The sequence below is a fragment of the Dendropsophus ebraccatus genome, chromosome 4, assembly GCF_027789765.1.
Source record: "Dendropsophus ebraccatus isolate aDenEbr1 chromosome 4, aDenEbr1.pat, whole genome shotgun sequence".
NCBI lineage: Eukaryota > Metazoa > Chordata > Amphibia > Anura > Hylidae > Dendropsophus > Dendropsophus ebraccatus.
In genome coordinates this window covers 16,006,417-16,016,754 of record NC_091457.1, presented here as the reverse complement: position 1 = coordinate 16,016,754, position 10,338 = coordinate 16,006,417, and positions in this window count along the sequence as shown.

Sequence of the window (10,338 nt, the reverse complement as noted above, 5' to 3'; positions counted from 1 at the left end):
CTAGTGATCTATTAGCTCAGGCTCTTCCATGCAGAGAACTGATTTTAGGGTGGCAATGGGCCACTTACCTGCTGGGCTCTTATTGGTTTTCACTGACATTTGGCTGTCAAAAAATCATCAAGAGTTCAAAAGGAGAAAAGTTCACGACTGGTGAGGTCGGGGAAGTTTTGTATCGGCCCACACGAGCATTTCTCAATATTGTGGGGAAGCCCACGGCGTCTCGACTGTCATTCCTGTAAGTGAACAGGATGCAATGAGGTTTTCTGTGTGGTGCGGCAGGAACGGTTACACATACGAACAAGTGAAAGTTCCCCCTACAGGCTATGAATCAGCTCCTACCACCTGCTCGGGGTTTAGAATTCTTTATTTATGACTTTAATGCAACTTTTTTTTTTCTTTTCAATAAATGGTTTGGATGTCATACAATTAGATATCAGATTATTTATTTGCTTAAAGGAGAAGTTCGGCCAAAAGTATGTTTTAATATGTTATTACTTATGGAAAGTTAGACAAATTTCTAATGTACATTAATTATGGGAAATGCACATATACTGCTATTTCCCTTAATTTAGTAGATCAGGGAGGCTTCAGATTCTGTAAAAAACTGTGACGTCACAAATCAGTTGTAATTCCTATGGAGTGTCCAGCAGGGGGCGCACTATATATAGAAGTCAATGAGTACTTCTATATATATATATATATATATATATATATGTAACACATGTCTATGTATGCACACATATACAGTGTACTACTCCTCCCATCATCTGCTCATAGTTTGAGCAGATGATGGAGGAGTAGCAACAGGGCCACCCCAATCACCAATCTGGCCCCCTGCTGCTGCCAGGCCAAGGAACAACCATAACTAGGAATGTAGGGAGGGCCCAAGAGAATGGGAGAAGTAGTGGGTGGATACCTTTGGGGATATATACCTCCCCTACATTAGAAAACAGCCAGTCTGGGTATAATCCCCACCCTTGTATGCACGGGATTGGATATACAGTGTTCTTCTTATTCCAATGATAAGCCAAGATGTGAAAACTCTCTAAGGCCCCACCCATTTTCTAGCAGAGAGTGTTTTAAAATGCCTCATTGTGCAGCAGGATAGAAGGGCCAGAGCCAGGCCAAGGACCAATCATAATAATCCCCACCCTTCAATACATGGAATAGATTAAATGATATGAGATTAATTCCCTTAGTACAAGAGGATGAATGTCGCCCTAGTCTCCTCAGTGTAGAGGATGAAATCTCATATAAATGTGGGCCCTCCTGTGGATTCTCCTGGATCAGACCTCGTAGGACTTATAAGAGTTGGCAATCTTGACGTTAAATATGTTAGATGCTTCTTTCACTTTTAGATACAGACTTGTAGAAGCTGATGCCACATGGATTATGTTTTGTCTCAGTTTTGTCTTTCCATTTGACATCCACAAACCTATGATTTTATTGAATGGGTTTGATTGATCAGACTAGTTGAGTCCAACTTACCTCCCTCAGTAAAAGAAAGTGCAAGCTGGATGTAACTCAAGGGGGGACATTTATGAAAGGTACGCCCAAGGCGTATGCCAGGGAGAAGGTGCAGATTCGCGCCTTCTCCCTGGCGTACACCTCCCATACGGCCCGCTTGCCTGATGGACGGGCTGGGGGAGCTTGGGGGGGCGTGATAAGGTGGGGAAGAGGCGTGGCCTCATCCCGCACCTTATTTATCATGATTTACGCCTGCTCGCAGGCGTAAATCATGATCAAAGTGTACGCCTGCTAGGAGCAGGTGTAGATTTTGTACACCGGGCGCAGAGTTGGGCGCCCAACCGGCCGGATTCACTAGGAGGCCTCATAGTGAATCCTTCTGGGGAAAAGGGGGTGGAGCCTAATATAAGATCGGCGTACTTGTATGCCGGTCTTCGTAAATACCTCCCCCCCTTGGTGTTTTTGAGAAGTTTATTCAAAAACCATTTGTAAAAACAATTAAAGCGAATGTACCACTAGGTGCGTCGCTTTTTTTTTTTACATGAATAGACCGTCGCGGGGACGCCGGTGCTGTGGTCCTTTTTTTGAACCGCTTGTGGTGCTGGTTTATTCCCAAGCACTGGCCCGGCATGAAACATTGGGGGCAGTGTGATGATTTCCTCTCCCCTCTGTGACGTGGCTCTAGTAGAATCAACGCTCATCAGTGCTTCATGCCGGGTTGGTGCTTGGGAATAAACCTGCCCCGTGCACAGTTCAATAAAAGGGCCGCGGCATTGGCATCCCCGCGTCGGTGCCCGTCATGTAAAAAACCACAGAGCGATGTACCTAGTGGCTTTTCCACCCTTGGGTGAACTGGGGAAAATAATCCCTGTTGCCAGAGTTGTTTTACAACAGGGACTGTGAACTTTCGGTCCTCCAGCTGTCGCAAAACTACAATATCAATCATGCCTGGAAAGCCGAAGCTTTAGCTTTGGCTTTCCAGGCGTGATGGGTATTGTAGTTGTGCAACAGCTGGAGTGACAAAGGTTCCTCATCCCTGGTTTATAAGGAGGGCATAATGGTCAAATGTCTTAACCATTTAGGAGATCTTACCAATATAGGAGCCACTAACCTCCTCAGGACCACCCATAGCAGCTACCAGTTATGGACATCCAACTACAGTTCACCACCACCGGGTGGCGTTATGGCACGTGAGTGGGTGTCGTTGGCTACAAGTTATAAACCCAATCATAGAATGTAGGAAATGTACAATACAGTAACTAACTGAAGGTTTGAAGGACACCCAAACTGAGGTCTACTTTGCGGTAGCATTGTAGTCTTCACCTTCTGGCTCTCCAACTGTTACATAGCCAGAGTCTGACAATGGTGAGAGTTGTAGTTGTGCAACAGCTAGAGAATCACAGGTTGTAGACCACTGCTGTAGAGCGTAACTTACCACCAACATCGGTTCTTCCTCTGGCTAGACCACAGCTTCCAAGGCCAAGTGCCAGCTGGACAATAAAGCTTCTCGCAGAAGAAGAATGAGGTTTTGGAGAACACTGAGCACTGTGGAAAAAAACATCAGAAGTACTGGCAGTCTACAGAGCTATAGTCTTAACTCTTCTATGGCTGGCATGACTTTCCATAGCTTCCAGTGGTACAATGGTGGCTTGGGCTCAAGGTGCTATGTCTTAGTAGGGCTTAACTGAACCCGGGTACATGGCTATGTCCCAGGTCTGAAGAAGCTATGTTTACATAAGTAACAAGCAGTGGAGATCGATGGATAGAACAGATGAAGAGGGTGCGGAATGGGGATTTCTATTGCTGAGTACATACCTTAATTCCACAAGTAATTTTAACTATTAAGGGGAATGTGTCATCAGAAAATAATTTTTTTTAAAGAATTTTTGGTGCCATTTTTTTTCTAATTTTCCTGTCTATAATACATAGTAATTCTGATATCTTGCCGTTTTCATTCTCACCACTAGGGCTAAAACTAAACTGAGACTTCCTGTTGTTTTTCTGGTGATAAAGAGGAGGCTGCTGTAAAGTGATCTGTTCAGCATTGCAGCGTCATGCGACACCAGTAGATTATGGAGACTAAGCAGCCCCCTTGTGTAATGACCTCCTCAAAGGTCACAGAACAGGCTTAGTAATGTTTCACATTCATCTCAAGGGGACCGACTCTATCTATTGCCGTCTATGTCCATGAGTCTTGCTGTAAAGCATGTCACTAAATGCTGTTGAGAACAGTCCAGGAAATATGGCAGACCTCATAACAATGTGCAAAAAGTGAAATAAAAACAAACTAGAAACAGATCGAAATAAAGTTTTAGTATCTGACCCTAATAAGTAAAAGAAAATTAAGGTGACACATTCCCTTTAAGCTAAAAGACTTAAAGGGGCTCCCTTATCCTGGGACACAAACCACACCTGACATCAAGTTAAAGAGACAGGACCCCTTTTTTTAGATTTCAACACAGAGAGCCACATGCTTGCATTAAAACGTCACCTCTTTTGGGGTGGATAGGGTTGCTGCAGCTATAAGATGGTCTTAGTTTTCCTTAGAGGTGGGGGTCTTACACATGAGCAATGTATACCCTGCCCATATAAATAGTAATTGACAAGTAGCTGAAGATTCCTTTGCATTCATCAGTTTGGAAGAAAAGTGGGTGGTGGAATTTCCCAACTCATTGAGGTCTTGTGTGCCTTAAAGGGGTGTTCCGGAGAATTTTTTTTATGTAACTGTGCTCAGATTACAGATAAATAGAAAATAACTAACTTACCCTTCTCGTTCCTCCAGCGCCACCCCTATCTCCATGTCAGTTCTGTACTTCCTTGTGTGTCACACAAGGACCTTCCTGCTCAGCCAATCAGTGGCTGAGATGATACACCACTGCAGCCACCAATTGGCTTAGGGGAAGGTCCTTGTGCAACACAGACACAATGAAGTTATCAGAGACAGACACAGATATAGCAGTGGGGTGGGGGGGGGGGAGGGAGAAGGGTAAGTATAGTTTTTCCTTTCCATTTATCTACTGTACTGTACTAGAATTTGTTTTAATTTTTTTTGCAGAATCCCCCTTTAAGGCCAATGCTGTAATGAAATGAAGAAACTCTGAGCCATGAGACTTTATATACCAACATTTATTAATATGTACATAAGAGGTACGACACTTAGCAAATTATGTTATATTCATATTGTCATGTAGAAAGAATTCCCAGTTTTATACATAAGTTACAGAAAATGATGTGACACGGTTTGAGAGCATCAGAGCAACTTTCTATAAGTCTGAAAAGGCAAAAGTTTTACACATTAACAGCACAGGTCACAAAGGAGAGGTCCTACATGTCAACATGAGAAAAACACCGGGAGGCCTGGGCTTTCCCACTTATCAGCCATCATATTAACAAGTTACGCACTTTATTAATATTAGCGAGAATAAAAAAAAAATTAAAAAAGAAAAAACACAGGACGGACATTATCAATCAATTTACACAAGTACAATTCGATTATACGTCCCTTTTATTGGTAGGGCATTGACCATATAGAAGTTTAGAGAGTATATAGAGTTAAAATCGCTCTATAAGATGAGAAAAGTAGGACTACGATTTTTAGGAATAGCGCTTTTCTCCCCAGGTTATGTTATTTATAGCAGCTCAGTGCTATTCATGTCAATGGGGCGGAGCTAACAGTACTAAATTCCTCCTGAGGATAAAAGAGGCGCTGTTTCAGAAGGAAAGTGTGGTATGGGAGCTCAGTCCCATTTATTTTAATTGGGGCTGCACTGCAATACCAGACATAGCCTGTGGACGAGAGTGGCGCTGTTTCAGGCAGAAAAATAGTCATGTGTTTCTGTTCCTATACAGTCCACTTAGTTGAGGAAGCCCTGCCTCTATTCTTTTCAGTAAGTGTTTAGATGCGGTTCAAAATTTACTTTCTTACGTTTCACTTAAAGGAATTATCCATTCAGTAATAAAGGTTACAATGATGGTGGCCCGAGGAAGACCGGTGATGAAAGGGCCTGAAAATTCTAGATCGTAGTTACGCCCCATGTTACATCCTTTTTAACTACTACTTTACATTCCCTTTCCTTCCCTGGGAGGAGCTTTGGTGTCACATGACTCAACTGACATCTGGAAAAGACATAAGTGGGCGGAGCCCTGATTTGAATTTTTGCTGGTAAATATATATCTGTACCGTACTAACTGCTATTTTTACTGAACACGTCCCTTTAAGAGTCAACGACTTGATAATCTACAAGTAGCTATAGCCGGACTATAAAACTGCTAAGGTACTAAGATAGTGAGGTAGAGTTTAAAGGACTGCAATAACATGGCCGTGTTCCCCTAAAGACATCACTAATCCTGTCTATGTCTTGTATATCTCAGCTGCAATACCACTCCTGACCTGTAAACCAGAGTGGTGCTGTTCATGGAAGAAAGCAGCCATGTTTTTCTAATCCTCTTTATTCCCTTTAAGGAGTAACTACTAAGAATAGGTTGAAAGATGTCCTATTTCTGCCATGAATCATGGACTTCCATCACCCTTCCCTATTATATATTGCCATCACCATGCTTCCCAACTGTCCAGAGATTGTCCCCATGAACCAACCCCAAATTAAGGATTTCTAAACAGTTTCCAGGGTAAATTAGGATGAGATGTAAGAATCCCCACAAATGAAATGTTGGCAGGTAAGACACAGTTCTGATCTCCTCTGCTCCTGTCAGTGCAGCCTCTCGTTTTACAACTTTACTCCTCTGACCTGTAATCTGTGTGACACCTCTGCTCCTGTCAGTGCAGCCTCTCATTTTACAAATTTACCCCTCTGACCTCTAACCTGTTTGTCACCTCTGCTCCTGTCAGTGCAGCCTCTCATTTTACAAATTTACCCCTCTGACCTCTAACCTGTTCTTCACCTCTGCTCCTGTCAGTGCAGCCTCTCATTTTACAAATTTACCCCTCTGACCTCTAACCTGTTTGTCTCCTTTGCTCCTGTCAGTGCAGCCTCTTGTTTTACAATTTTACTCCTCTGACCTCTAACCTGTGTGACACCTCTGCTCCTGTTAGTGCAGCCTCTCATTTTTACAACTTTACTTCTCTGACCTCTAACCTATGTGACATGTGGCTCCTGTCAGTGCCGCTCCACAGATCACTATACATTGCTAAATACTGAAGCTGAAGTTTAGCAGGTCAGTCGAGAACAATCAACTTAAGCACTGTCATCCCTATACCTACATCACTTGTTTTATAACTTTACTCCTCTGACCTCTAACCTGTGTCACACCTATGTCCCTGTCAGTGCTGCTGTACAGATCTTTATACACTGCTAATTATTGGAGCTAAATCTTAGCAGGTCAGGCAAAACGGTCAATGTAACCTGCTGATATATGGGCCCAGTCTGCGACCACTGTGACCCCTATACCTAGACGACTGGATAGGTACCACTTTAGGACAGGAAGGGGGAGCCTTAGTTTCCCTGCCCACATTTATACAAATCATTGAGAGTCCATTTTGGACACAAAAAAAAAAAAAAAAATTTTTTTTGAATCTATCTGCCTGACCACAAAAACACTTAACCCATTTCTGGCCATTGAAATGGGACGCTCTCCTTATAGGAAAAAAAAAGTTAACGACAATTACCATATCAAACTTTGTAAATTACCAACGACTGTGCTAAGTTTTTTTTATTTTTTACTAACCCTATCTGTCTCTACTGCTGTAACATGCCACATTACCTAATAAAGTTCTACTTTAGCTCCTAATCTCTTTGCTACATCACACATCTAAATCACTAAGCCACGGATCAGGAAGAAGAAAAAAAAAAGAAGACCCCAAAAATATAAAATAATAAAAAATAAACTGATTCCATTTTACGGCCATTAGTACATCACAATCCGGAGTAGTCACTCGTTTATTATGAAACATCACAAGCGTTGCTGCTTACAGAACCGTGAGACACATTCAGATATATTTACAACACTCTGGCTGTATATATGTATAGACTATATACACGTCATAGGTATCATAGGTGGTGGGGTGCGAGGGGCAAAAAGAGAATATGGGAATACACAAATCGGTACTGCATCGTGAAAACTTATTGGAGATTATTTTTTTTGATGGGTTATCGACTGAAAGTGCACCCTACTCGATGGATGAGGCTACCATGGGTATACACCTAGAGATGATATGAACAATCTATGAAACCGCTGGGGAATTCTGCAACCACAGTAACTTCACGGGCAAAGCAAAAATTTCCTGAAGAAGTCACCAAGGTGTGTTATATCACTTGTTTGTTTTAGGGTGCAGTTTTTGACCTTGATTTGGTTTTGGGCTATGTTCACATCTGCGAAAGGGGATACGTCCATCACAGAATCCTTCTAATTAGCTGGGCAACAAAATGTACCAAGCAGTATTTTTCATTCCACCGAACGAAAAACCCAACGGACCCCATTACAGTCTTCGCAAGATTTGTTGAATCTAAGGATGGTCCGAACCTGCCGAGGTTCGGGTTCGTATGAACCCAAACTTCGGCATCAGATTCCCGCTGTCTGGCCGCTCCGTGCAGCTCCGGGTGGATACAGCGGGAGGACCGCCTGGAAAACTGGAATACAGCCTATGGCTATGGCTGTATCTTAGTTTTTAAGGCGGTCCTCCCGCTGTATCCACCCTCTCCATGGAGCAGGCAGACAGCGGGAATCATTGCCGAGAGTTCGGGTTCGTACGAACCCGAACCTCGGCAGGTTTGGACCATCCCTAGTTGAGTCATCATGCGTAGACCATCAGGCTCTGAGTCACTGATGCAGATGTGAACGTAGCCTTAACCCTGAATAGGCACATACATCAGGGGCATGGAGTAGGGAGCTAAACAGGGTATTTGCCCATTGCCCCAAGCTTACGGTATACCAAACTGTCTCCTATCTACTGGGAAAGTGCCAGTTGTTGGTTTTGAAGTGCCTACTAGATTGCAACCTCTACCCTTGGGGACTATGTGCCATCATGAAGACTTCGTACAGAATACATGAACACCAAAGGTGTAATTTTTGGGCACAACCATCCAAATGGAGAAATTCCCTCCTTTCGAGGTCCTACTTGAAATAGCCTTCACAAAAATAGACTTTCATCCATCTAGAGGAGAACTACTCAATTTTTCCATGGTCTATAAGACTCCATACACAATCATGAGGATCTTCTAAAAGAGAGGCTTTAGACCATTTGTCCCCTAAATTTTCGTATTGAAGATCCCAAGGAGATCTACGTGTTGCTCTTCCTTCAACATTCTATTTTTTATTATTATTAATACTAATGGGCAAAGTTTTGGGGGTACTTAGGGACAATGGGGTAACGTTAGGAGGTTTGAGGTAGTGGTGTATGATATGTATGTGGCCCAGTTATCCCCAGCAGCCCCATGGATAGGTTACTTAACTAGGCCTCATGTGATAAGTGAACAGTATGACACTGATTGGTTGACTTAGGTCACATGAGGCTCAGTATGTCCTCAAGTCAGCTATAAAATGTAGTTGGGAACTCATTTAGCAAAATAACTATACGTTGGTCAATTTATGTATTATCAGGAACAGCACCTCTATCAACCACAGGCTGTGTCTGGAATTGTAACTCAAGTGTATGGGACTGAGCTGCAATTCCAGACTTGGCCAATGGATAGAGGTGGCACTGTTCCTGGGGCAATCCTACCCCTTTAAGGAAAAATTCTACTAGGCCTAAAACAAGTCTAAAAAAAAAAGTTTAGGCATGCAAATAACTTCTTCCTGCTTGCACCATACAGAGTGAGGATGATTCTATAGGAAGGAAAATCACTGGTCCCGTTACCCTTATATTTGGTCCATTATTGTAAAGGCAAAGTCAGAGAATTGTAAACCACATGACGTCACTGGCAGTATATTAATTATCATCATATATTATAATGGATTGGGATGAAACGTCTAGTGAACTAGGGAGTGATCTATGTGAAGAGGGAGGAGAAGAGGGGGGGCGGTACGACGGATGACGGGCTGGCTCTCATACATATACACAATGAAAGGTGACAGCGGTTAGTAATGCTAATCACACAAAATAGTCATTTTTACCATCAAAATCGAATATTTTCCTGTCTTTCTACTGTGTTTTACACTGCAACAGTTCTCTAGGTGGGCGGGGCCTGTTTAAAATGATCCCTTATTATAAACATTATACCAAACTCTTGTTTACTGATGCTCGAGAGACAGATCCACCAGCCTCATCTGGTTTCATAAGTCAGAAGCATCACAGATAGAGTCAACATGGATTCCATCATACGGAATATAATCGTTGTGCGCTATTGTGCTTTCTCTGTTTGTGCTATAGCAATAAAGACCTGTCGTTGAGAAGTCATTACAAAATATATGCCCCTCGTGTATAATACAGTATATGCATTATATATGGAGCAGCAAATTGTGGGGGCTCAACTTACAGTTAAACAGTCACATGTCTAACTGTGGGTGGAGCTTAACTGCCGTCAGTTGGATTTCAAATTGAGAAAATACATCAAACAGATCAATATCTTTTGATGCTTAACCATATTTAGCTCCGGCACGGTGACATTTCGAGCCTATGATTAAGTAAAGGATGGGTTGCACTTGATGATGGTTCTATTTGCATGTTGCAAACTGTAGCATCACCTGCGATAGCTATATACAGCATCGCTGCTGCTTGTGCTACCACCGGGAGCCAGGTGCTGATACAGGATGCCATGGTAACAGTCTCCAGAGTTATTCTAACCTAATCTATTCTACCCTGCAGGCACCGAGCGATATAGAGAGGACATGTTTGTGCTAAGTGGGTGCAGATACCTGAGGCACTGTGCACGTAGTCTGCATTCTAACATCCCATAAAAATATAACTGTGCTTATCAC